The following is a 26,626-nucleotide window of genomic DNA, read 5'->3' as shown; positions in this document are numbered from 1 at the left end:
TCTAATTCCTATTTTCTGACACATAGTTACATTTCTTTCCTGCTGCAAAACCGCCTAATTTTAGTTGGTTGAGGAGATGAATTTGAGACTGATCTTCCATCTCCTCAGCTGCAGCATCTGAATAAAGCCTTCTTCCTTGGCTCAGTGATTAGCTTTCTGTGTGGTGAGCAGCAGGACCTAGCCTGAATCCCTGGTGTTTTGATAAGAGATGCTGCTATGCACAAATGTAAATCCAGAGTTGGATGATCTGAGCATCAAGTGAAACTAGAAATCTCTATTTTTAGGCTCAGTTTTCAGTTTTCCAATTTTTAAACTGTTAGCAAATTGAAAAAAACCTTTTTTTTTTTTTTTTTTTTGAGACAGAGTCTTACTCTGTTGTACAGGCTGGAGTGCAGTGGCTCAATCTCAGCTGATAGTAACCTCTGTTTCCTTGGTTCAAGCAATTGTCATGCTTCAGCCTCCTGAGTAGCTGAGATTACAGGTGCACACCTCCACACCCAGCTAATTTTTTTATTTTTGTAGAGATAGGGTTTCGCCATGTCGGCCAGGCTGGTCTTGAATTCCTGGCCTCAGGTGGTCCGCCTGCCTTGGCCTCCCAAAGTGCTGGGATTACAGGTGTGAGCCACTGTGCCTGACTGAAAAAATCTAAAATGCTGTGTAAGTCACACTAAGCATGTGTCTAGGCTAGATCTATTTTGCCATATCTGTACAGAGTCTGATTCACAACAGAATCAAGGGAGGTATGGATGTGGAACCTGGGAGAGCAAATTTTTTTTAAAGATAGCATGTTTGAGGGAATAGCCAAGAGTCAATGAGAAATGGAAGACTGAGCTTGGTTGTAGAGCACAGCAGCAATGAGTCACTTAAGGAGTCAGGAGAGATCAGTCTTCCTTCTATTAACATGCCAATTAAATGAAAGAACGGCTTTTACTGGGATAATGTTAACATATTTTATAATATTATACTTTATCTCATATCCATATCTTTAGAGTTATTATCAGAAAAAGCCACACATGACCTTATGTAAATGATGGCAACTGTTAAGAACCAGGTATTTTATTATTTGGGGCCTTGGAGAGAAAAGAACTTGAAGAATGGGGGAGCTGGCTAGGAACGGAGAAGAGGCCTTGGGGGAATGAAGACTACTAACCTGTAGTGGAGTGGAGCTGGTGGGGGGTGGGGAGAAATGTAGCTCATGAGTGGTATTTAATGCTTAGAAGGAAACAAGAGAGCTGGGGGTTAGACAAAAGTGGAGATTAGCCAGGAATCAAGTTCTCATGGGATGGGAGGTGACTTGGCAGTGTTGGTCAAAGTAGAAGCCAAGGTGGGATATTGAACTGGGTGGCCAAGATCAGAGCCAGAGCTATGGAATACAGAGCCAGGGATCTGGAGGCAGTTTGGAAGGATATGCAAGGGGGACTATGCCAAGAATACGTACCCCCTGGTTTGGGAATTTTCAAATGCGAAAGTTGCAACGTTTGTAATATATATTATGTAACAGTAATTTTTCTTAGGCTGTTCTTTTAGTCAATGTTGAATTAAGAGTTAAACAAATTTAAAATCTGCAATTTTGTTTAAAAAAATTAAAACACCCCAACATATCATCTTTCCAACAAATGTTTTTTAAACAGATCTTTCAGCCAAGTTGCCTAAGAACAACAGTTGATTAGAACTGCACGTCTTCCTTCAAACACTGTCTACTGCAGAATGGAAACAGGAACCTCTGGGAATATCTGTGAGTCATAAAATGTTGCAGGGAACTTTCCAAAACCATTTTTTTTTTTTTTTTTTGCTAGGATGGAGAGTTCTAATCTCATATTGGCAGGATCTGTTGGCTGCAAGGTACATTGTTTACTTTGATTTCTTCTCAGCTGTTCTGCATGATCTTGGATCATCAAGTTTTTGATATATTAGAACAGAAGATTTGCATAATATTACAAGATTATAACCCCTTCTCTTCTTCTATTCTCTTAAAATAGATAAAAATCTTGATTCTAATCTATGCTTCCTCCATGAGTATGTTTAATTCACTTGTCTTTGAAGGAAGTGGTTTGGATTAATCCCACAATTCTAAAAGTTTATAGTACTGGTAATTGGAAACATTTTTTATTCAATTAAAAAATGATGTCAAAAAACACTTTATGATGCTGCCAGAAAGGGGTATTTCTGAATGTGTATGCATGTGTGCACTGGGGTCGTTTAATCTAGTTTAAATATTGGTGCTTGTCATTCTTATACACTAGTAACAGACAGAGAGCCAAATCATGAATGAACTTCCATTCACAATTGCTTCAAAGAGAATAAAATACCTAGGAGTCCAACTTACAAGGGATGTAAAGGACCTCTTCAAGGAAAACTACAAACCACTGCTCAGTGAAATAAAAGAGGACACAAACAAATGGAAGAACATAACGTGCTCATGGATAGGAAGAATCAATATCGTGAAAATGGCCATACTGCCCAAGGTAATTTATAGATTCAATGCCATCCCCATCAAGCTACCAATGAGTTTCTTCACAGAATTGGAAAAAACTGCTTTAAAGTTCATATGGAACCAAAAAAGAGCCCGCATCTCCAAGACAATCCTAAGTCAAAAGAACAAAGCTGGAGGCATCACGCTACCTGACTTCAAACTATACTACAAGGCTACAGTAACCAAAACAGCATGGTACTGGTACCAAAACAGAGATATAGACCAATGGAACAGAACAGAGTCCTCAGAAATAATACCACACATCTACAGCCATCTGATCTTTGACAAACCTGAGAGAAACAAGAAATGGGGAAAGGATTCCCTATTTAATAAATGGTGCTGGGAAAATTGGCTAGCCATAAGTAGAAAGCTGAAACTGGATCCTTTCCTTACTCCTTATACGAAAATTAATTCAAGATGGATTAGAGACTTAAATGTTAGACCTAATACCATAAAAATCCTAGAGGAAAACCTAGGTAGTACCATTCAGGACATAGGCATGGGCAAAGACTTCATGTCTAAAACACCAAAAGCAATGGCAGCAAAAGCCACAATTGACAAATGGGATCTAATTAAACTAAAGAGCTTCTGCACAGGAAAAGAAACTACCATCAGAGTGAACAGGCAACCTACAGAATGGGAGAAAATTTTTGCAATCTACTCATCTGACAAAGGGCTAATATCCAGAACCTACAAAGAACTCAAACAAATTTACAAGAAAAAAACAAACAACCCCATCAAAAAGTGGGCAAAGGATATGAACAGACATTTCTCAAAAGAAGACATTCATACAGCCAACAGACACATGAAAAAATGCTCATCATCACTGGGCATCAGAGAAATGCAAATCAAAACCACAATGAGATACCATCTCACACCAGTTAGAATGGCGATCATTAAAAAGTCAGGAAACAACAGGTGCTGGAGAGGATGTGGAGAAATAGGAACACTTTTACACTGTTGGTGGGATTGTAAACTAGTTCAACCATTATGGAAAACAGTATGGCGATTCCTCAAGGATCTAGAACTAGATGTACCATATGACCCAGCCATCCCATTACTGGGTATATACCCAAAGGATTATAAATCATGCTGCTATAAAGACACATGCACACGTATGTTTATTGCGGCACTATTCACAATAGCAAAGACTTGGAATCAACCCAAATGTCCATCAGTGACAGATTGGATTAAGAAAATGTGGCACATATACACCATGGAATACTATGCAGCCATAAAAAAGGATGAGTTTGCGTCCTTTGTAGGGACATGGATGCAGCTGGAAACCATCATTCTTAGCAAACTATCACAAGAACAGAAAACCAAACACCGCATGTTCTCACTCATAGGTGGGAACTGAACAATGAGATCACTTGGACTCGGGAAGGGGAACATCACACACTGGGGCCTATCATGGGGAGGGGGGAGGGATTGCATTGGGAGTTATACCTGATGTAAATGATGAGTTGATGGGTACAGCACACCAACATGGCACAAGTATACATATGTAACAAACCTGCACGTTATGCACATGTACCCTACAACTTAAAGTATAATAATAATAAATAAATTAAAAAAAAAAAAAGAAAGTTCCATTTGTTCCACATCCTTGCCATTATTTGGTATTATTTATCTTTTTGGTTTCAACTACTCTAGTGAGATTAAAATTTTAACACATTGTGGCTTTATTTGCATTTCTCTGCTTAAGAATGATGTTGAGGAACTTTTTGTGTGTTTATTGGCCTTTCTGTGTCTTCCTTTATGAAGTGTCTCTTACATTCTTCTACCAATTTTTGATTTTTTTAAATTTTTATATTGTTTATTTTTAGGAATTCTTTCTATATTGTAGAAGATCTTTGTCAGATAAATGTTCTTAACATATTCTCCCAGTCTTTGTCTTGTCTATTCATTTTCTTAATGATTTCTTTTTTGGAAAAATTGAAATGTAATTCACATGCCATCAAATTCACTCTTTAAAGTGAACAATTCAGTGTTTTTTAGTATATTCACAAAGTTGTGCGACCATCACCACTATGTAATTCTAAAATTTTCATCACATCTCAGATATACCCCATATCTATTAACACTCCTCATTTTCCTCTTCCCCCAGACGCTGGCAGCTGGTAATTTGCTTAAAAAAATCATGCAGAATTGCCTATTCTGGACAGCTCATATAAATGGAATGATACAATCTGTGGCCTTTTGTAGGTGGCTTATTTCATTTAGCATGATTTATGGCTGCATAATATTTCACTGTATGAATATACTACATTTAAAATTCATTCATCAATTGATAGGCATTTGGGTTGTTTCTATTTTTGTCTACTACAACCAATACTGTTATAAATATTAATGTTCAGGTTTGGGGTACACTTAAGTTTCCATTCTCTCAAGTGTATTTCTAAGAATGGAATTGCTGGGCTATATGACAGCTCTATTTTTCACTTTTTTGAGGAACTGCTTAACTGTTTTCCAACTGCACCATTTTACATTCCCACCAGCAATTATATGAGGTTTCCAATTTCTCAATATCTTTGCCAGTATTTATTGTTGTCTGCTTAAAAATATCTGTTGATTGTGGTTTGTGATTTGCATTTCCCTGATGACAAATAGTTTTTTGATTATTATGATGAAACTAATATAAAGTGTTAACTTTTTTTCTTTAATGGCTTGTGTTTTATGTTTTGTTCAACAACTATTTGACTACCCTCAAGGTCATGAAGATGTTCTCTTACTTTTTTCTTCTAGAAGCTTTATGATTCTAGCTTTTACAATTAGATCAATGATCAGTAATGTGTTAATTTTTTTTTACATATAATATGAAGTAAATGACAAGGATTTTTAAAATATGGATAGACAGTTCTCATATGATTTTTAGAGTAGGTTATAATTTCCCCTATTAAATTATTTTGACGCCTTTTCAAAAAACCAGTTGACCATCTGTACGTTGTGTTTTTCTTAAATCTCTATTCTGCTCTATTGGTAGACATTTATATTTTTATGTCAACATCAACATCACATGATAGTTGTAGCTTTATAGTAAGCCTTGAAATCAGGTAATGCAAACCATTAAACATTTTTTTTGTTCTCTTTTAACATTGCTGTGGCTTTTCTAATACTTTGTCGTTCAATACAAATTTTGGAAACTGCTTGTATTTTGTCCAAAAACACCTGCTTACATTTAACTAAGACTGCATTAAACCTATCTATCAATTTGGGGAGAAAGGAGATCTTACAAATTTTAGTCTTCCAATTTTATGAAATAGTATATCTTCATATTTACTTAGATCTTTAATTACTTTGAGTAATGATTTTTATTTTTTAATGAAGATCTTGAACTTTGGTTAGATTTAGTCTTTAGCATGTAATTTTTAAAATGCCAGTGTAAATGGTGGTATATTTAAACCACAATTCCTAATTGTTGGTAATATTTTAAAAGAGTTATTTTTTGGATACTGCTTATGTACTCTGAGACCTTGCTAATTCACCTTTTATTTTTGGTTGAGTTGTGGAGACTCCCTAGAGTTTTATTCATATACCATAATGTTATCAGCAGGTAATAATGATTTACTTTCTTTTCAATATTTTGGCTATTTTTCTTTTTCTTGATTTTTTGTACTGGCTAGGACTTAGTACCATCAAGTGATGAGGGAAGACACCCTACTTTGTTCCCAATTTTAGGGTGACAGCCTTCAGTGTTTTACTATTATATAGTATGTTACTTTTAAAAAAATAGATGCCTTTTATTATATTTAAACAATTCCTATCTATTCCTAATTTGCTAAGAATTTTGAATTATGACTGGGTGTTTAATATTGTTAAGTATAGTTTAAAAAATCTATTGAGATTACTGTATTATATCTTAATTTTTATGCTGAGATACATTGTATCATTATATCAAATATATTGAGATGACTGCATTATCAGTAGTATGATGTATCAGTTTCTAGGAAAGCCATAACAAAGTCCTACAGACTGGATGGCTTAAACAATGGAGATTTATATTCTCATAATTCTGGAGTCTAGAAGTCTGACATCAGTGTGTCAGCAGGATTGGTTTCTTTTGAGGCCTGTCTTCTTAACTGATAGATTGGTGTCTTCTCTGTCTTTTTACATGTATTCCCTCTGTGTATATTTGTGATTTTATCTTCTTACAAGAACATCAGTCATATTAGGTTAGGGCCCAACTTAATGACATCATACTAACTGAATTACCTCTTTAAAGACCCTATGTCCAAATAAAGTTACATTTTGAGGCACAGGAGGTTAGGACTTCAGTATAGAATTTTGGGGTTAGACAATTCAACTCATAACATTTAGCTACTCAGATTTTGTTTCTTGTGTGAGTTTTAAGTTGTACTTTTCAAGGAATTTGCTCATACTATTTCAGATGTCAAATTCATTGGAATAAAATTGTTTATAATCCTTTTAATATCTACAAGCTTTGAGGTGATGTCCCTCTTTCATCTGTTATATTAGTAATTTGTACTTACTCTCTTTCTCCTCTTGATCAGTCCTGCTAGAAGTTTAGCAATTTCATTAATCTTTTAAAAAGGATGGTCTTTTGACTTTGTTGATTTCTCTATTGTTAGTGCATTTTCTGTTTCATTGATTTCTATTTCTATCTTTAAACTTTCACCTTTCCTACTTTCTTTGGCTCTAATGTATTCTTCCTTTTTCAAATTCTGAAAGAGTAGATTAGATCATTCAATTTAAACTCTTCTGTTTTCCCCAAATATTCTCATTTAATTACTATAAATTTTCCTGTGAGATGTGCTTTATATGAAAAACTGATGTGTTGTATTTTCATTATTATTCCGTTTAAAATAATTCCAATTTTCTTTGTGATTTCTCTTTTGATCCATGAGTTTTTGAGAAGTGTTGCTTAATTTCCAAATATTTGAGGATTTTTAGATTAACTGTAGATTTAATAATGTTGTCTCCAAAACACAACTGTTCCAATCTCTGCCTGTTACCCAGTCCCAAAGTCACTTCCACATTTTTGGGTATCTTTTCAGCAGCGCCCCACTCTACTGGTATCAATTTACTGTATTAGTCCATTTTCACATTTCTTACAAAGACATACCTGAGAGTGGGTAATTTATGCAGGAAAAAGGGTTTAATGAACTTATAGTTTCATGTGGCTGGGGAGGCCTCGCCATCATGGCAGAAGGCAAGGAGGATCAAGTTATGTCTTACATGAATGGCAGCCGGCAAAGAGAGAGCTTGTGTAGGGAAACTCCTCTTTATAAAAACCATCATATCTCATGAGACTTATTCACTAGTATGAGAACAGCATGAGAAAGACCTGCTCCCATAATTCAGTTACCTACCACCAGGTCCCTCCCACAACACATGGGAATTCAAGATGAGATTTGGGTGGGGACACAGCAAAACTGTATGGTTTCAATTCTTTGAAATAGATGGGAACTTGATTTATGTCCCAGTATATGGTCTATCATGGTGGATGTTCCATATATTCCTGAAAAGAATGTGTATCCTGGAGTGGTTGGTTATAGTGCTCTATTAATGGCAAGTAGGTCAAGTTGGTTGATAATACTCACATTATCTATACCCTTAATAATCTGTTTTTAACTGCTTCTATTATGAATCAATGTCAAGAGAAGGTTATAATCCTCAACTAATTTGTGATTTTATCTATTTCTTCTGTTACGTCTCAGTCTTTGAATCATGTACTTTGGTGGCTTTATTATTATAACATACAATATTATATTGCTGAATCTTCTTGATATTTCTACATTTTATCATTTTTTCTGTTTATCTCTAGTCACAAAGTCTACCTTGTCTCAGAGATTTATATAATCTCACTAACTTCCTTATTTTCACCACTTTTAAAACTAGTATATATATGTATTAGTTTGTTTTCATGCTGCTGATAAAGACATATACATGAAAAAGAGCTTAATGGATTTATAGTTCCACATGGCTGGGGAGGCCCCACAATCATGGCAGAAGGCAAGGAGGAACAAGTCATGTATTACATGGATGGCAGTAGGCAAAGAGAGAGCTTGTTTTTAAAACCATCAGATCTCATGAGACTTATTCACTATCATGAGAACAGCAAGGGAAATATCTGCCCGCATTATTCAATTATCTCCCTCCCACAACACGTGTGAATGCAAGATGAGATTTGGGATTACAGGCACACACCACCATGCCTGGCTAATTTTTTATATTTTATTAGAGACGGGGTTTCACCATGTTGGCCAGGATGGTCTCTATCTCCTGACCTCGTGATCCACCCACCTCTGCCTCCCAAAGTGCTGGGATTACAGGTGTGAGCCACTGTGCCTGGCCTGGTTAATTTTTTTGTTTCAACTTCACTGATTCTTTTCCTTCTCACATTCAATCTGCTATTAGGTCATCAAATGACTGCTTCATATCTGATTTTGTAAATTTTGTATTTTTTAGTTCTATAATTTCCATTTGATTCTTTTCTATTTTTAACATTTTTGCTCAAATTTTCTGTATTATCATGTAAATTAACTACGCATTTTTCTCAATCTCATAAAATATTTATTATGTTATTTTAAAACCCTTGTCTGCTAATTCTGACATCCGTCTCCTCTGAGGGTTGGCTTGTGTTGACTACTTTCCTTTTGATTCTGGATCACATATATACTACTGGTTTTATGCATGTCTCATAATTTTTGATTGTATAAAATAAATTGTATCAAAGAAGAGTTGAAATTGAAGATAATATTTTCTTCAAGAAAATGACACACTACTTCTAACAAGTTGTAAGGATGAGGGGCTATGTCAATGTAGTCTGTAATTGCAATGAGCTTGTGCTCTGTTGCAACTTTTGTACTTAATTTTATCATTAGCTTCACATGGTTTTGAGGGGAAGATCAGGAATTTCCCTAAATTATGGCTTGGGACCTGAGAATTGGCAAGACTCTGGAGATCACTGTGTTTTTCACTTGTGTTGTCAGATTTCTCAATGGACAGAGATTTCTGTCTACTTCACAGGCGTGCTGCCTATATTTTGAGATACTGAAGAATTTTCTTTACTCTCCAGCTCTGCCCCTAACTTTCCATGTCTCAGAAGATAGATCTATATTATTTCAACTTTCTGGGTTTTGCAGCTTTGCTTTTGGTAAAAGCCCTGTGCACCTCAGGGGAATTTCTTTCAGTTATCCTGCCCTGTCTCCATCCTTTGGTAGGCTGCTGTCATTGCTCTATCTACCCTATGAGAGTTGGGGCGACCTCTATCAATTTTCATTCCCTGTGTTTAGCCTTTGGTGTTCTTCTGCTTTGCAATCGGTGATGGCCCAGCATGGCTTAGAGGATTTTTTACTCTGCTCTCTTCCTACATTTTGAAGTGTACTTGGTCAAAGCCCAGTGCATTTCAGGAGGATTTCTTTCTTTCTTTCTCTCTTTCTTTCTTTCTCTCTTTCTTTCTTTCTTTCTCTCTCTCTCTCTCTCTCTCTCTCTCTCTTTCTTTCCTTCCTTCCTTCCATACCTTCCTTCCTTCCTTCCTTCCTTCCTTCCTTCCTTCCTTCCTTCCTCCCTCCCTCCCTCCCTCCCTCCTTCCTTCCTTCCTTCCTTCTTTCCTTTCTTTCCCTGAACCATGAAAATATTTTATTTTATTTTTTATTTATTTATTATTATTATACTTTAAGTTCTGGGGTGCATGTGCATAGCGTGCAGGTTTGATTTACATGTGCTTGTTGCTTGTGTTTAACATTGCTGCGCCATCAACTCGTCAGCACCCATCAAGTCGTCATTTTTTTTTTTTTATTATACTTTAAGTTCTAGGGTACATGTGCACAATGTGCAGGTTTGTTACATATGTATACATGTGCCATGTTGGTGTGCTGCACCCATTAACTTGTTATTTACATTAGGTATATCTCCTAATGCTATCTCTTCCCCCTACCCTCCCCACAATAGGACCCGGTGTGTGATGATCCCCTTCCTGTGTCCAAGTGATCTCATCGTTCAGTTCCCACCTATGAGTGAAGACATGCGGTATTTGGTTTTCTGTTCTTGTGATAGTTTGCTGAGAATGATGGTTTCCAGCTGTATCCAGCCCCTACAAAGGACACGAACTCATCCTTTTTTGTGGCTGCATAGTATTCCATGGTGTGTATGTGCCACATTTTCTTAATCCAGTCTGTCACTGATGGATATTTGGATTGATTCCAAGTCTTTGCTATTGTGAATAGTGCTGCAGTAAACATACATGTGCATGTGTCTTTATAGCAGCATGACTTATAATCCTTTGTGTATATCCCCATTTCTTTCAGACCTCCTGCCCTGCCCCTGCCCTTTGCTACACTATTAACATGATTTAGCGAAAGTCAAATGGGGAATTGGTTTGTGGCTGACTTGTTCTTTTATAAGGCACACCAGAATTCTAGACTGTTAGGCCAGCAAACACAGTACTGTTAAAAGTTTATTAACATTTTAGCAGTTTTTCCTTATTCCTATTAATTATGAGTTTTTCTTCCTCCTATGTTTCCAGGGATCATTTAGATTTTTTTTCCTCTCTTTTACCTCATAAATTAAAAAAAAAACAAAAACAAAAACATTATTTAGTAGCTTTTCTGTCTTTGTATTGGTTAGAGTGAGAGTGACAATCTCTTCTGACTACACCCTAAGTGAAAGTGGACATTCCATTATTTATAGATTTTTGAAGTGTTTTGTTTGAAAGAATATTTTATTTCTTTCTCTACCATATTTAAGGGCTGAAGCAAATAAATACAGCAATGAGAAACACACTTTAAACTTAATTGAGGTTTTGAGAGCTTAAGAGATTTTATTTTATTTTACCTTATTTTTTAATGTTTGAGATTCGCTTTTTTCCCCCTTAGGTTTATTGAGATAAAATTGAGAAATAAAAATTATATATGTTTATGCTATACAACATGTTTTTAAATATGTATGCATTATAAAATGATTACCAAAATCAAGCTAATTATCAAATTCATCACTTGACATAGTTATCTTTTTTTGGTAAGGAAATTTAAGATCTATTTTCTTACTAAATTTCAATTATACAATACATTATTATTAACTATAGTCACCATGGTGTACAATAGATGTATAAAACGTGTTCATCCTATCTGACTGAAACTTTGTACCCTTTGCCCAGTATCTCTCTATATCTCCCACCTCTTGGCAATTACCGTTTTACTCTCAGCTTCTCTGAGTTCTATGAGTTAGACATTCTTAGATTCCATACTTAAGTGAGATCATGCGGTATTTGTCTTTCTCTGCCTGACTTATTTCACTTACCATAAGTTTCTCCAGGTTCATGCATGTTGTTGTAAATGACAAGTTTTCCTTCTTCTTAAAGGCGGAATCATTTCTTGTCATGTATATATCCCACATTTTCTTTACTCACTTCCCCATCAATAGACACTTGGTTGATTCCATATCCTGGCTGTTGTGAGTAATGCTGCAGTGGACATGAGAGTGCATACTGATTTCATTTCCTTTAGATACATACCCAGAAGTGGGATTGCTGAATCATATAGTAGTTCTATTTGTAATTTTTTTGACTTCCCAGCATTAATTAATGAGGTTCAACCATCACATTTCTGTAAGGCAAAAGTTGTATGAACTTGTCAATCACTTCCAAAACTTAAATATTTTATGACATACTATGTGACAGTCACCACTTACAGGCATAGGCTTTCAGTGCTGGCTGATAGTTCACCAGGCTTTTACATTTCTGTCTTCCATGATGACCAACAATTTGTCATTGGGATGACTGGCTGAGACCAAGTTGACTTTATTATAGCTGTGGGGCAAACAAAATCCTGTTCTTATGCATGTATTCCACATATCTAAGATGTTCTGGCAGCTGGTACCTTTTGTGCTGGCCTCTATTAAAGGCTTGACACACTGGTAACAAGTCTGTGGGACAGGGAGGAACCTGGATCTATTTCCACATGGAAGGGGAGAATTAACTGGTATGTCCAAAAAGTCAGACTATCTCCTGACCTTTGTTTTCTGGAGGCTTATCAGGGCCTCTCTTGCTTGCTGAATTGCCTGGGCCTGAGGGAGGTGCTGCCTGCTGGGACTTCAATAAGAATTTTGTACAATGATTTAGCTCTCTGGGAATCAAAGCTGCATCTACTTGCTGCCAAAAAACGTGTGTTTTTAACTTTGGACTTGTAACTTTTGAATACAGTTTTAAAGATACATTGTGTAGAAAAGCAGAAGGTTTGGTTAAGTAGTTTGCTCATTGACGTATTATTAGTTACATATCAGTTAGTGAATGTGAATTTCTTGGCATGGAAAGTGAAACATGATAAGCACTCAAAATGGGTTCATTGTTATTTTTTGTTGGAATCGTATAACTACAGGATGCCAGCCTTGTTGGATAAGGCACAGGGGAACTTAGTTGAGAGCATTGCTATGAAATAGAGAAAGAATGAAGTTGGCTCTTCGGATGGACTCTGCAGGAATTTCTGTGTTGCATATGCAAGCTGAATATCTCAGAAGATAAACATGCCATTAAATTCCAAAATTTTAAATCACATTAGAAGTATTTAAGTGGCTTGCAAAGAGTATAATGGTTTGGAAAATTACAACATATTTCATGCTGTGATAATTCAGAGCCCTAAATTGATTCAACATGAACTCCATCTTGAAAATAAGCACATGAACATTCCAATTATGTAGGATCAAGATTAACTATAAATTTCTAAGTCTATAACTCAGTATTGTTTTAAACTTCCACCTGAAAATAACTGATCATGTCTAGTTATATGGTTATTTCTATTTGAGTAATTTCTTACATATGGGTGGCCATCAGTAAATTTTCATCAAGTTGTATGACAGCCTAGTTCAAGTTATCTTTCAACCCTTTATTTGATTCTTCATCGAATTTGATTGTTTCATTTAATGCACCAAAAGGAAGCACCATAGACCATGGATTTCGCATGTACCTCTTTAATTGCATATCTCCCCCTCTTCTAATTCTTCTTCAATTACCTAAGAGCTTTCCTTCTTTCTTCAATATGTGTTTTTTCTGTTCTTGTCCCCTTTCTGTCTAATCCTGTCTTCTTCTTTCTCCCCCTTTTCCTCTTCCTCCTGTTTTCTCTCTTTCTTTCCTATTCCCATGCCCAACCCTCAACAATTTTTCTCCTTCTTGCTATTTGTGGACTAAAAACATTCATACAAACATTACAAAACATTTAAAAAGTAATGTTAGTGATTCCTAAGTATGGAGGAAGGAGAAAGCATATGTTTTAAGTGAAAATCAGCATCATTTAAACCTCCTATAGTCAGATATACAAAGACTAGAAGAAAATCTGAAAAAAGTGAATATAATTCAAATTATATTTACTTACTCTTTCATTTTGACTTTTTTTTTTTTGGAAACAGAATCTTGCTCTGTTGCCCAGGCTGGAGTACAGTGGCATGATCTCTGCTCACTGCAACCTTTGCTTCCCGAGTTCAAGCCATTCTCCTGCCTCAGCCTGCCAAGTAGCTGGGATTACAGGTGTGCGCCCTCACGCCCAGCTAATTTTTGTATTTTTAGTAGAGATGAGGTTTCACCATGCTGGCCAGGCTGGTCTTGAACTCCTGACCTCAAGTGATCCTCCCACCTCGGCCTCCCAAAGTGCTTGGATTACAGGTGTGAGTCACCGTGACTGACCTCATTTTGATTTTTATAGATGTTATTATTATACTTTTTCTAGTGGGGAGTGGGTGAACTCCCCCCACTCCCCACCAGAAAAGGTATAATAAATTTTTTCAGACAGGATCTTGCTGTCACCCAGGCTGGGGGGCAATGGTGTGATTGGCTTACTGTAACCTTTAATGTCTGGGCTCAAGTGATCCTTACACTTTAGCCTTCTGGGTAGCTGGGACTGCAGGTGCACACCACCATGCCCAGCTAATTTTCTTATTTCTCGTAGAGACAAGTTCTCACTGTGTTGCCTAGGCTGGTCTCCAATTCCTGGCTTTGGCTTCCCAAAGTGCTGGGATTACAAGTGTGAGCCATTACACCCGGCCTAAATAACCTTCTTGTCTATATATCTTAGAAGTCTCTTTTACAGTCTCCTTAAAATTTTCTTTCTAAATCTTTGCCTCTGAAGCTGCTTCCCTCCCCACCGTCATCCTACAAATTAAACTTTTAAAATAAATTATTAATTGAATTGCTTGTTTTTGTCTTCTTCATAATCATCATCATTATAATAAACTGGTTTTATTCAACATTGCATTGAAAATATACTTTAACTGCACAATGTATTGAATATGCTGTTGTGATCTCATATGCAATTCTCATCACCATTTCTAACTTTTTTTTTTTTTTTTTGAGACAGGGTCTTTCTCTGTCGCTTAGGCTGGAGTACAGTGGCGCCATCTCGGCTCACTGCAACCTCCGACTCCTTGGTTCAAGCAATTCTGCTGCCTCAGCCTCCTGAGTAGCTGGGATTACAGGAGTCTGCCACCATGCAGGACTAATTTTTGTATTTTTAGTAGAGATGGGGGTCTCACCATGTTGACCAGGCTGGTCTCGAACTCCTGACCTTAAGTGATCCACCTGGCTCGGCCTCCCAAAGTGCTAGGACTACAGGCATGAGCCACTGAGCCCAGCCTTCTAACCTTATTTCTATGGTAAATGTTTTTTGACTTACAAACAAACTTTTAGAGGAACACCCATATATAGTTCTGGAACTTTCTGAATTGAGTTCTCTGGAAAATTTGAAGTGTTAGAGTGAAAGTATAAGTACATTTTTCCTTCTTTGATGTTGCTATCAATGAGAGAGACACTCTCAAATATATACAAACAAATAAGAGTAAATGACAAGAAAAATCACTGCAGATTACACACAGAAACATATGAATGATTAATTGCTAAGGTAGATCACGAGAATGTCTCTCTCTCCCTGAATGTGTGTGTGTGTGTGTGTGTGTGTGTTTTGGGAGGTATACAATAGTTCATGGCATTTTTATTTCATTAAAATTATACCACATTTAGTGCTCCTATATTTTGGTCAGTCAAATAATTTTGAATTCCAGCCAATTTTACCTTTCAATTTCAATTTGAATAGTTTTGATTGTTGGCATAGCTGCTTTCATCACCGGCAAGTAAGTTTTACCTCTAATGCAATCTGACTGAATCTGTACGTCAAACATAAAAAAAAAAAAACATTCTTAGTACATTGAAGCCACACACCTAACTTTTAGATTAACTACTCTTTGGAATTATATACATTTTTCCCTATTTCATCAATGTGAATGAAATAAATTCTTGGCTTTCTAAGTAATAAAACTGGCATATTGAGTGGTTTGGTAAATTTGGTAATATGTAGAAATAAGTTATTTATTAATCTCATATATTCTTTTAAATCAAGAATATTATTAAGAGTCCTTGCTAGTGATTAGAAGCATGGATTCTTAAACCAGACTGTCTCAGTTCAAATCTCAGAACCTAAAAGTACATAGAAAATATTTGGAACATTATCTGGCATATAGGAAGAATTATAGAAGTGTTAACAACTCTGGCTTTCAGAGAAGAAAATCTGTTAAAAAACGGAAAACCTGAAAATATGAAATAACATTGAAATCAAATGAGTGTTTCTTATAATTTATGTAGAGGAAATACTGCCAGGATAAGTCAAATTACTTGAAAATCTTATTTCTGACAAAATTCTAGAAATTTTGATTTCTAGAAAGAAAATTGATATTTGAAATATATAGATATACATCTCCATAAAGTAATCTTAGGAACCTGAACTCTGTGACATTTTGATTAATAGAAAACAGCATTATCTTATGCTATAGAAATGACTTCACAAGTTTTCTTAAAAATAATGTACCTTTGGCTTTATATAAAGATGAAAATGAATAAAAATATGAATGTACCCTTTTATTTTCTTTTTAATTTTTGTAGGTACATAGTAGGTGTATATATTTATGAGATACTTTAGATGTTTTGATACAGGCATGCAATGTGAGATAAGCACATCGTGGAGAATGGGGTCTTCATCTCCTTAAGAATTTATCCTTTGAGTTACAAACAATCCAACTACACTTTTAAGTTATTTTAAAGTGTATAATTAAGGTATTATTGACCATAATCACCCTGTTGTGCTATCAAATAGTAGGTCTTATTCATTCTATCTTTTTTTTTTTTTTTGCTTTTAAGTGACTAAAAATAAATAAATAAATTTTGACTTACACTTTAAGTTCAGGGGTACAAGTGCAGGTTTGTTATACAGGTAAACTTGTGTCATGGGGGTTTGTTTTACAGATTATTTCACCACCCAAGAATTAAGCCTAGTGACCATTCATTATTTTTCCTGATTCTCTCCCTCCTCCCACTCTTTACCCTCTGAAGGGCCCCAGTTTGTGTTGTTCCTCTCTGTGTGTCCATGTGTTCTCATCGTTTAGTTCCCACTTTTTTTTTTTTTTTAATTTTTATTTTTTTTCCTTCAAGACATGCAGATTTGTTACACAGGTAAACATGTGCCATGGTGGTTTGCTGCACCTATATACCCATCGCTTAGGTATTATACCCTGCAGGAGCTCCCATTTATAAGTGAGAACATGTGGTATTTGGTTTTCTGTTCCTGTATTAGTATGCTAAGGATAATGGCCTCCAACTCCATCTATGTCCCTGCAAAGAACATGATCTCATTCCTTTTTATGGCTGCATAGTATTTCATGGTGTATATGTACCACATTTTTTTAAATCCAGTCTATCATTGATGGACATTAAAGTTGGTTCTCTATCTTTGCTATTATGAATAGTGGTGCAAAGGACATATGTGTGCGTGTGTCTTTGTAACAGAGTGATTTATCTTCCTTAGGTATATACCAAGTAATGGAATTGCTAGGTTGAATGGTATTTCTGTCTTTAGGTCTTTGAGGCATTGACACACTGTCTTCCACAATGGCTGAACTAATTTACACTCCCACCAACAGAGTATAAGCATTCCTTTTTCTCCACAACCTTGCCAGCATCTATTATTTTTGACTTTTTATTAAAAAGTCATTTATTAAATAGTCATTCTGACTGGTATAAGATGGTATCTCATTGCATTCCTCTAGTGATCAGTGATATTGAGCTTTTTTTCCAATAATTCTTTTTGTGGCAACTGTGAATGGGAGTTCATTCCTGATTTGGCTCTTGGCTTGACTGTTGTTGGTACATAGAATTGCTAGTAATTTTTATACAATAAGTTTGTATCTTGAGACCTTCCCGAAGTTGTTTATCAGCTTAAGAAGCTTTTGGGCCTAGACAAGGGGGTTTTCTAGATATAGGATTATGTCATCTGCAAACAGGGATAGTTTGACTTCCTCTCTTCCTGTTTGCATACCCTTTATTTCTTTCTCTTGCCCAATTGTCCTGACCAGAACTTCCAATACTATATGGAATAGGAGTGGTGAGAGGGCACCTTTGTTTTGTGCTGGTTTTCAAGAGGAATGCTTCTAGCTTTTGCCCATTCAGTATGATGTTGGCTGTGGGCTTGTCATATATGGGTCTTATTATTTTGAGGTATTTTCCTTCAATAGTTAGTTATAGGTAATTTTTAACATGAACAGATGTTGAATTTTACCAAAAGCCTTTCTGCGTCTATTGAGATAATCATGTGGTTTTTGTCTTCAGTTCTGTCTATGAGATGAATCATATGTATTGACTTGTGTATATTGAACCAATCTTGCATCCCAGGGATGAAGCTTCCTTGATTGTGGTGGATCAGCTAGCTTTTTGATATGCTGCTGGATTTGGCTTGCCAGTATTTTGTTGGGGATTTTTGCATCAGTGTTCATCAAGGATATGGGCCTGAAGTTTTCTTTTTTTGTTGTATCTCTTCCAGGTTTGGGCATCAGGATGATGCTGGCCTCATAGAATGAGTTCGGAAGGAGTCCTTCCTCCTCAGTATTTTGGAATAGTTGCAAAGGGAATGGTACTAGCTCTTCTTTGGACATTTGGAAGAATTCATCTGTGAATCCATCTGGTCCTGGGTTTTTTTTTTTTTGGTTGATATGCTATTTATTACTGCCTCAATTTCAGAACTTGTTATTAGTCTGTTCAGGGATTCAGTTTCTTCCTGGTTCAGTCATAGGAGGATGTATGTGTCCAGAAATTTATCTGTTTTTTTCTAGATTTTCTAGTTTATGTGCATAGAGATATTCATAATATTCTCTGATGGTTTTTTGTATTTCTGTGGAGTCAGTGGTGATATCCCGCTTGTCATTTATGATTGTGTTTATTTGAAACTACTTTTTTTCTGTGTTAGTCTAGCTAGTAGTGATCTGTTTTGTTAATTTTTCAAAAAACTAGTTCCTGGATGTATTGAAGCTTTGAATGGTTTCTTGTGTCTCAATATCCTTCGGTTCAGCTCTGATTTTGGTTATTTCTTGTCTTCTGTTAGCTTTGGGATTTGTTTACTATTCGCTCTGTAGTTCTTTTAGTTGTGAAGTTGGGTTAACTTGAGGTTTTTCTAACTTTTTGATGTGCGCATTTAGTGCTGTAAATTTCCCTCTGAAAACTGCCATAACTGTGTCCCAGAGATTCTGGTGTGTTGTATCTTTGTTTTCATTACTTTCAAAGAACTTGTTGATTTCTGCCTTAATTTTATTATTTAACCAAAAGTCATTTCAGAGCAGGTTATTCAATTTTCATGTAACTGTATGGTTTTGAATGAATTTCTTAGTCTTAATTTCAAATTTGTACTGTGGTCTGAGAGACTGTTATGATTTCAGGTCTTTTGAATTTGCTGAGGAGTGTTTTACTTCTGATTATGTGATTGATTTTACAGTAAGTGCCATGTAGTGATGAGAATAATGTATATTTTGTTGCTTTTGGGTGGAGAGTTCTATAGATCTCTATTGGGTCCATTTGATCCACTGCTGAGTTCAGGTCTTGAATATCTTTGTTAATTTTCTGTCTTGATGATCTGTCTAATATTGTTGGTGGGGTGTTAAAATTCCCCACTATTATTTTGTAGGCGTCTAAGTCTCTTTGAAGGTCTCTGAGAACTTGCTTTATGAATCTGGGTGTTCCTGTGTTGGGTGCATATGTATTTAGGATAGTTAATTCTTTTTGCTGAATTGAACCCTTTACCATTATGTAATGCCCTTCTTCATCTTCTTTGATCTTTGTTGGTTTAACATCTGTTTTGTCAGAAAGGAGAATTGCAACCCCTGATTTTTTCTGTTTTCCATTTCTTGGTAGAGTTTCCTCCATTCCTTTATTTTGATCCTATGTGGGTCATTGCATGTGAGATGGGTCTTTTGAAGATAGCATACTGGTGGATCTTGGTTCTTTATCCAGCTTGCCACTCTGTGTCCTTTAATTGGTGTATTTATCCTATTTACATTTAAGGTTAGTATTGATATGTGTGGATTTGATCCTGTCATCATGATGTTAGCTAGTTACTTTGCAAACTTGTTAATGCAGTTGCTTTATTGTGTCACTGGTCTGTGTACTTCATTGTGTTTTTGTAGTGACTGGTAATGGTCTTTACTTTTCATATTTATTGCTTCCTTCAGGATATCTTGTAAGGCAGTTTTGGAAGTAACAAGTTCTCTCAGCATTTGCTTGTCTGAAAAGGATCTTATTTCTCCTTCATTTATGAAATTTGAATGTTGGCCTATCTAGCTAGGTTGGGAACGTTCTCATGGATGATATCCTGAAGTATGTTTTCCAAATTGATTCCATTCTTCCCATCTCTTTTAGGTACACTAATCAGTCATAGATTCAGTCTGTCTACATAAGCCCACATTTCTTGGAGGTTTTGTTTATGCCTTTTCATTCTTTTTTCTCTATTTTTGTCTGCTCCCATCTTGTCAGACAGGCAGTCTTCAAGCTCTGAGATTCTTTCCTCTGCTTGATCTATTATGCTATTAATACTTGTGATTGCATTATGAAATTCTTGTAGGGTGTTTTTCAGCTCTGTTAGGTTGGTTACATTCTTCTTTATACCAGCTATTTTGTCTGTCAACTCCTGCAATGTTTTATCAGCGTTCTTGTGCTGAATCTTTCTCTCATCTTTGGATGCTTATCTACCTTCTATTTTTGAGGTTGTTGACTTTTGGATGATGTTTTTTTTTCCCTTTAACAGTCTAGCTACTTTTCAGCAGGGCTGCTGTGGTATGCTGGGAGTTTTCTCTAGTCCCTGATCAGCTCAGATTTTCCAGTACATAGAGGCATCACCAGTGAAGGATGTGAATGAGCAAAGATGGCAGCCTGCCCCTTCCTCTGCCCCTTCCTGTTCTCAGTCTCCAGGCTCCTCACTCTGTCCAGGTAGGAGGCCAGGTGGTCGTTCAGGCTTTGCATGGTCTCCTTCTCATTCTGGATGTCTCCCATTCCTGCCAGACCCCCGGCCATCCCCACAGCCAGGCCCCGGGATCCCATGCCACCCTGGAAGCCAGTGGAGTGGGACACGGAGATCCAGGAACCACAGCCCCCAGCACCTGCATAGACACTGACTGCACTGCTGAGCATCTCATCTCAGGGAGGTACAGACTTGTTGCCAGCCTGAACGCACCTGTAGGAGGTGGCTGACGACTCCAGATCTGAGGTCTGACCCAGTCAGGAGAAATGGGATCAAAGGCCTATTTAAAAAAGTTGTCTGGGTCGTCAGCAAAGCCTGAGTCCTGTCCTCTTGCTCTCCTCCTGGGACAACATGAGCTTCACCACTTCACCACTCACTCTACCTTCACCAACTACTGGTCCCTGGGCTCTGTCCAGGTGCCCAGCTACGGCACCCGGCCGGTCAGCAGTGCAGCCAGTGTCTATGCAGGTGCTGGGGGCTGTGGTTCCTGGATCTCCGTGTCCCACTCCACCGGCTTCCAGGGTGGTGTGGAATCCCGGGGCCTGGCTGTGGGGATGGCCAGGGGTCTGGCAGGAATGGGAGACATCCAGAATGAGGAGACCATGCAAAGCTTGAATGACCACCTGGCCTCCTACCTGGACAGAGTGAGGAGCCTGGAGACTGAGAACAGGAAGCTGGAGAACAAAATCCAGGAGCACCTGGAGAAGAAGGGACCCCAGGTTAGATACTGGAGTCATTACTTTAAGACCATCGAGGACCTGAGGGCTCAGATCTTCACAAATGCTGTGGACAATGCTGGCATTGTTCTGCAGATCAACAATACCCGTCTTGCTGCTGATGACTTTAGAGTCAAGTATGAGACAGAGCTGGCATTGTGCCAGTCTGTGGAGAGTGACATCCATGGGCTTCACAAGGTCACTGATGACCAATGTCACTCGGCTGCAGCTGGAGACAGAGATTGAGGCTCTCAAGGCGGAGCTGCTCTTTATGAAGAAGAACCACGAAGAGGAAGTAAAAGACCTACAAGCTCAGATTGCTAGCTCTGGGTTGACCCTGGAGGTAGATGTCCCCAAATCTCAGGACCCCATCAAGATCATGGCAGACATCCGGGTCCAATATGACGAGCTGGCTTGATAGAACCGAGAGGAGCTTGACAAGTACTGGTCTCAGCAGACTGAGGAGAGACTACAGTGGTCACCATGCCGTCCACCGAGATTGGAGCTGCTGAGATGATGCTCATGGAGCTGAGAAATACAGTCCAGTCCTTGGAGATGGACCTGGACTCCATGAGAAATCTGAAGGCCAGCTTGGAGAACAGCCTGAGGGAGGTGGGGGCCCACTACACCCAGCAGATGGAGCTGCTCAACGGGATCCTGCTGCACCTGGAGTCAGAGCTGGCACAGACTCGGGCAGAGGGACAGTGCCAAGCCCAGGAGTAGGAGGCCCTGCTGAACATCAACGTCAAGCTGGAGGTTGAGATCACCACCTACCGTCGCCTGCTGGAAGATGGCGAGGACTTCAGTCTTGGTGATGCCCTGGACAGCAGCAGCTCCATGGAAACCACCCAAAAGACCACTACCCGCCAGATACTGGATGGCAAAGTGGTGTCTGAGACCAATGACACCAAAGTTCTGAGACATTAAGCCAGCAGAAACAGCATACCCTTTGGGGAGCAGGAGGTCAATAAAATGTTCGGAAGTCAAAAAAAGAAAGTAGCCTGACCACATTTTTGTAAAGCACCTATGCAGTGCTGGGGGTCCACTTCAGCCCCTGGTTGCCTTGGATACTTCAAAAGCCGTTAAACAATTCCCTAGGAATGAGGCTGAATCCAGGGGGCTGAGTAGCAAGAGTCTGTGGGCCCCACTTCCATGGTGCCTCACAGCATAAGACCCACTGGCCTGGAACTCCAGCCAGCCACTCCTAACTAATTGTTTTTTGTACTCATTAAACATCCCCACCTCCCCCTGCTCCCCACTACCCTTCCCAGCCCCTGGTAACCATCCTTTTACTCCCTATCTCTATGAGTTCAATCGTTTTGATTTTTAGATCCCAGAAATAAGTGAGAACATGTGATGTTTGTATTTCTGTGCTTGGTTTATTTTGCTTAATATAATGATCTCCAGTTCCATCCATGTTGTTGCAAGTGACTAGATCTCATTCATTTTTATGACTTAATAGCACTCGATTGTGTATGTGCACCACATTTTCTTTATCCATTCATCTGTTGAGAGTCACTTAGGTTGCTTCCAAATCTTAGCTATTATGAACAGTGCTGCCACAAACAGAGGAATACAGTTATCTCTTCAATGCACTCATTTCCTTTCTTTTGTATATATACCCAGCAGTGGGATCACTGGATTATATGGTAGCTCAATTTTTAGTTTTTTGAGGAACTTCCAAACTGTTCCCCATAATGGTTGTACTAATTTACATTCCCACCAATAGTGCACAAGGGTTTATTTTTCTACACATCTCCTTCAGCATTTGTTATTTCCTGTCTTTTGGATACAAGCCATTTTATGTCCAAATGTTATAATGATATCTCATTGTAGTTTTGATTTGCATTTCTCTGATGATCAGTGATGTTGGGCACCTTTTCATATGCCTGTTTGCCATTTGTATGTGTTCTTTTGAGAAACATCTATTCAAATCTTTTGCCAGTTTTTTTATTAGATTGTTATTTATATTTTTTGGAAAACCACTTTGTGGCATTATCTATTGTTAATGTTCCTTGTATTAGCACTCACTTGATACATATTTTAAAAAATCATTTATTAACAGAGAAATGTTTCTTTTCCTTACATACAACTTTGCTTCCACTGATAAGAAAATAAGAATGATTAAGCTCATTATTTATATATATTCTGCCTTGTAAAGCAGAGAAATTGCTATGTGTTTAACAAACTACTTTCTTTTTCTTTTAGTCATAGAGAAATACTATTCTTTCCAGTCACCTTGCATCTACATGGGGCCATGTAACTAAGCCTGGCCAACAGAATATGAATGGATGTATGCCAGTTTTAAGCATGACCTCTAAATTATCTTGCAGACTTTAACACGCTTTCTCTATGCATGTGAACTGACTGAACACAGAGGATCTAGCAGAAGCATAGACAAAAGTCTGGCATATGGTCACATCACAGTGTGAAAGTGTTAACAGTGGCAAATCCATGCAGGTCTGCCACAACCTTAATTCTTGCCTCCTCAGAAGACGTAATTCAACCGAGGGATATAAGACAGAGTGAGAAACTGAGGCAAGCTTTAGAACAGGAGTGAAAATTTATTAAAAAGTTTTAGAGCAGGAACAAAAGGAAGTAAAGTACACTTAGAAGAGGGCCAAGCAGGTGACTTGAGAGATCAATTGCACTGTTTGTTGGCATACTTTCAGGGTCATGTGTCACTTCTCCCCTGATTATTTCCTTGGGGTGGGCAGTCTGCATGCGCAGTGGCCTGCCAGCACTTGGGAGGCGCCATACGTGCAGTGTGTTTACTGGAGTTATATGCATGCTCACTTGGGACATTCTTCTGTTACCAGTCAAATGCTCCTAGAAGGTCATATATTAGTTAAACTCAGCCATTTTGCCTCGTAGTGCCCATGCTTGAGCCCACTTACCCAACTCCTGAGATCTTATTGGGATGCTGCTGATCACCAGTTTCAGGTTTTTCTACCTATTGGGAGAGTCCCTTTTCCTGGTGCTGGCTGTGACCAATTATTATTTTAGAGAAACAATGTAACAATCACCTGACCATCACCTGATGCTTACCTGACATTCTCGATGAGGTTGTTGGGGAGAGACCCTCTCATGCCCTATTCATGCCTGACTAGCTACCCCCTGTAACAAAAGGAGCTGTGATCACTAAGTCACCACTTGAAGCAGAGCTGCCCAAGAGAGTCACCAAATCAGAAACATACTGTTGACAAAAAGAATCAAACTCTGTAAAATATTTGAAGACATTTATTCTGAGTCAAATATGAGTGACCAGTGGCCAGTGACACAGCCCTCAGGAGGTCCTCAAAACATGTGCCCACGGTGGTCAGGTTACAGCTTGGTTTTATATGTTTTAGGGAGACTTAAGACATCAGTCAATGTGTGTAACAATTTTGTTTCGGTCCAGAAAGGTAAGACAACTTGAAGCCCTCTCTTTGATGGGAGGGCTTCCAGGTCACAGATGGAGTCAAAGGTTTTCTAATTGGCAATTGCTGAAATAGTTATTATCTAAAGACCTGGAATCAATAGAAAGAAATGTCTAGGTTAAGATAAGGGGTTGTGGAGGCCAAGGTTTTATCATGCAGATAAAGCCTCCTGGTAGCAGCTTCAGAGGTTTTATCAAACCTAAAAAGGTGCCAGACTCTAAGTTAATTCTCTCCTGGATCAAGGTAAAGGCCTAGAAAGGAATGGGGATTTTCTACAAAAAGTAGATTTTCCCCTAAGAGATAGCTTTGCAGGGCCATTTCAAAATGTATCAAATAAATGTATTTTGGGGTAAAATACTTTGATTTCTTTCAGGGCCAGCCATCTGTCATGTGATGCTATATTAGAGAGTCAGGCTGGATTTTGGTGTCTTATTGCCTAATGTTAATGCTGTGCCTGAGTGCCAAAGGGAGGAGGGCATAATGAGGCGTATCTGACCCTCCTTCCTCCTTCCCATCATGGCCTGAACTGGTTTATTTTGGAATGCCCTTGGCTGAGAGGGAGCGGGGAGGGCTTAGAATTTTATTTTTGGTTTATAATACACATGAGATTTTCCATGAGAAAACACATCCCTACACCCACACCTACATACCACACCCACACTCCAGTTTATTGCCCAAATCTGTTACAGGAAAGGGGTCCTGATGCAGACCCCAAGAGAGGGTTCTTGGATGTCACACAAGAAAGAATTCAGGGTGAGTCCACAGTGCAAAGCAAAAGTGAGTTTATTAAGAAAGTAAAGTAAAAGAACAGCTATTCCATAGACATTGTAGGCCATTCCCAAAAGTAAGAGGAGGAATGCGTCCACCCTATGTACAATGCTCGTTTATATACAGGATAAAAGAATCGTGGGCAGATGTGCCCTGCTACAAGGGTTTGTGATAAAGGATTTATTTTCTTAATTACTGTATTTTGCAAGAATCAATATTGTTATCTTTAAAGCAAAATTAGGAATGCTTTTGTTCTCAAGATATCAAGATATTAGGACACTCCCAAGTCTGGGTTTGTTAGTAAATATTATCAATCTGTTCCCTTAACTGTAAACATCTAGAGGCTGAGAATACCTGACTTTCTGGGAATGCAGCTCAGCAAGCCCCATCCTCATTTTCCTAGCCCTCACTCAAAATGGAGTCACTCTGGTTCAATTGCCTCTGACAAATCCGTTGAGAGATTGTCTGTTATAGCACCTGGCATTATTAATCCTGATTGACACACATTTAAAAATGTACAGTGGTAGGATTCTATAGTCTAATTTTTGTTTTGTGTACTAAATTTCTTCTTTCTGCTTATTAATTTTAATTTTTATTGACCTTCTTATAATGTGCTGTTCTTGTATGCTTTTTCAAAATTTTCTAAGTATTATATATATAATTTATATGCAGGTAGAATATTAATTGATAGCAAGTAAGTTAAAAATCTCACCTTATTTCAATTTTGTTTAATGAAACATAATCAGAGTACACAAATGCTTCATAATCATTATTGTCCCAACATTAAAATTTAAGTGTAAAGGGAAAAAAGATAAATACTAAATTAATTAAAATAATTTTTATTTATTATTTAAAAAGGAATTTAAAAGGAATTCTATTTAAAAAGGAATTCAAATGCATTATATATGTGGAACTTCTTTTTCACCTTTGAAGACTGAATTCATATTAGCATGTTTTAATATTTTAAGAAATATA

General features: G+C 37.6%; 1 protein-coding gene and 1 pseudogene across 6 annotated transcripts in view; both read left to right on the top strand.

The window, feature by feature from the left end:
• Window positions 1-26,626, top strand: part of COL5A2 (collagen type V alpha 2 chain) — a 423,920-nt gene that overhangs the window by 126,881 nt on the left and 270,413 nt on the right. For 5 of the 6 annotated variants that reach the window (XM_021923786.2, XM_021923783.2, XM_021923785.2 and 2 more), the window contains one exon: window positions 1,632-1,735. The exons of the other annotated variant lie outside the window; for it this stretch is intronic. The gene's annotated coding sequence lies outside the window, so the exon portion shown is untranslated. The remainder of the gene's footprint in view (window positions 1-1,631; window positions 1,736-26,626) is intronic. 6 annotated transcript variants of the gene reach the window in all.
• Window positions 19,752-22,751, top strand: LOC100997967 (annotated as a pseudogene).

This window comes from Papio anubis, chromosome 10 (assembly GCF_008728515.1).
Source record: "Papio anubis isolate 15944 chromosome 10, Panubis1.0, whole genome shotgun sequence".
Classification (NCBI taxonomy): Eukaryota; Metazoa; Chordata; class Mammalia; order Primates; family Cercopithecidae; genus Papio; species Papio anubis.
This window is presented reverse-complemented; position numbering and strand designations above follow the sequence as displayed.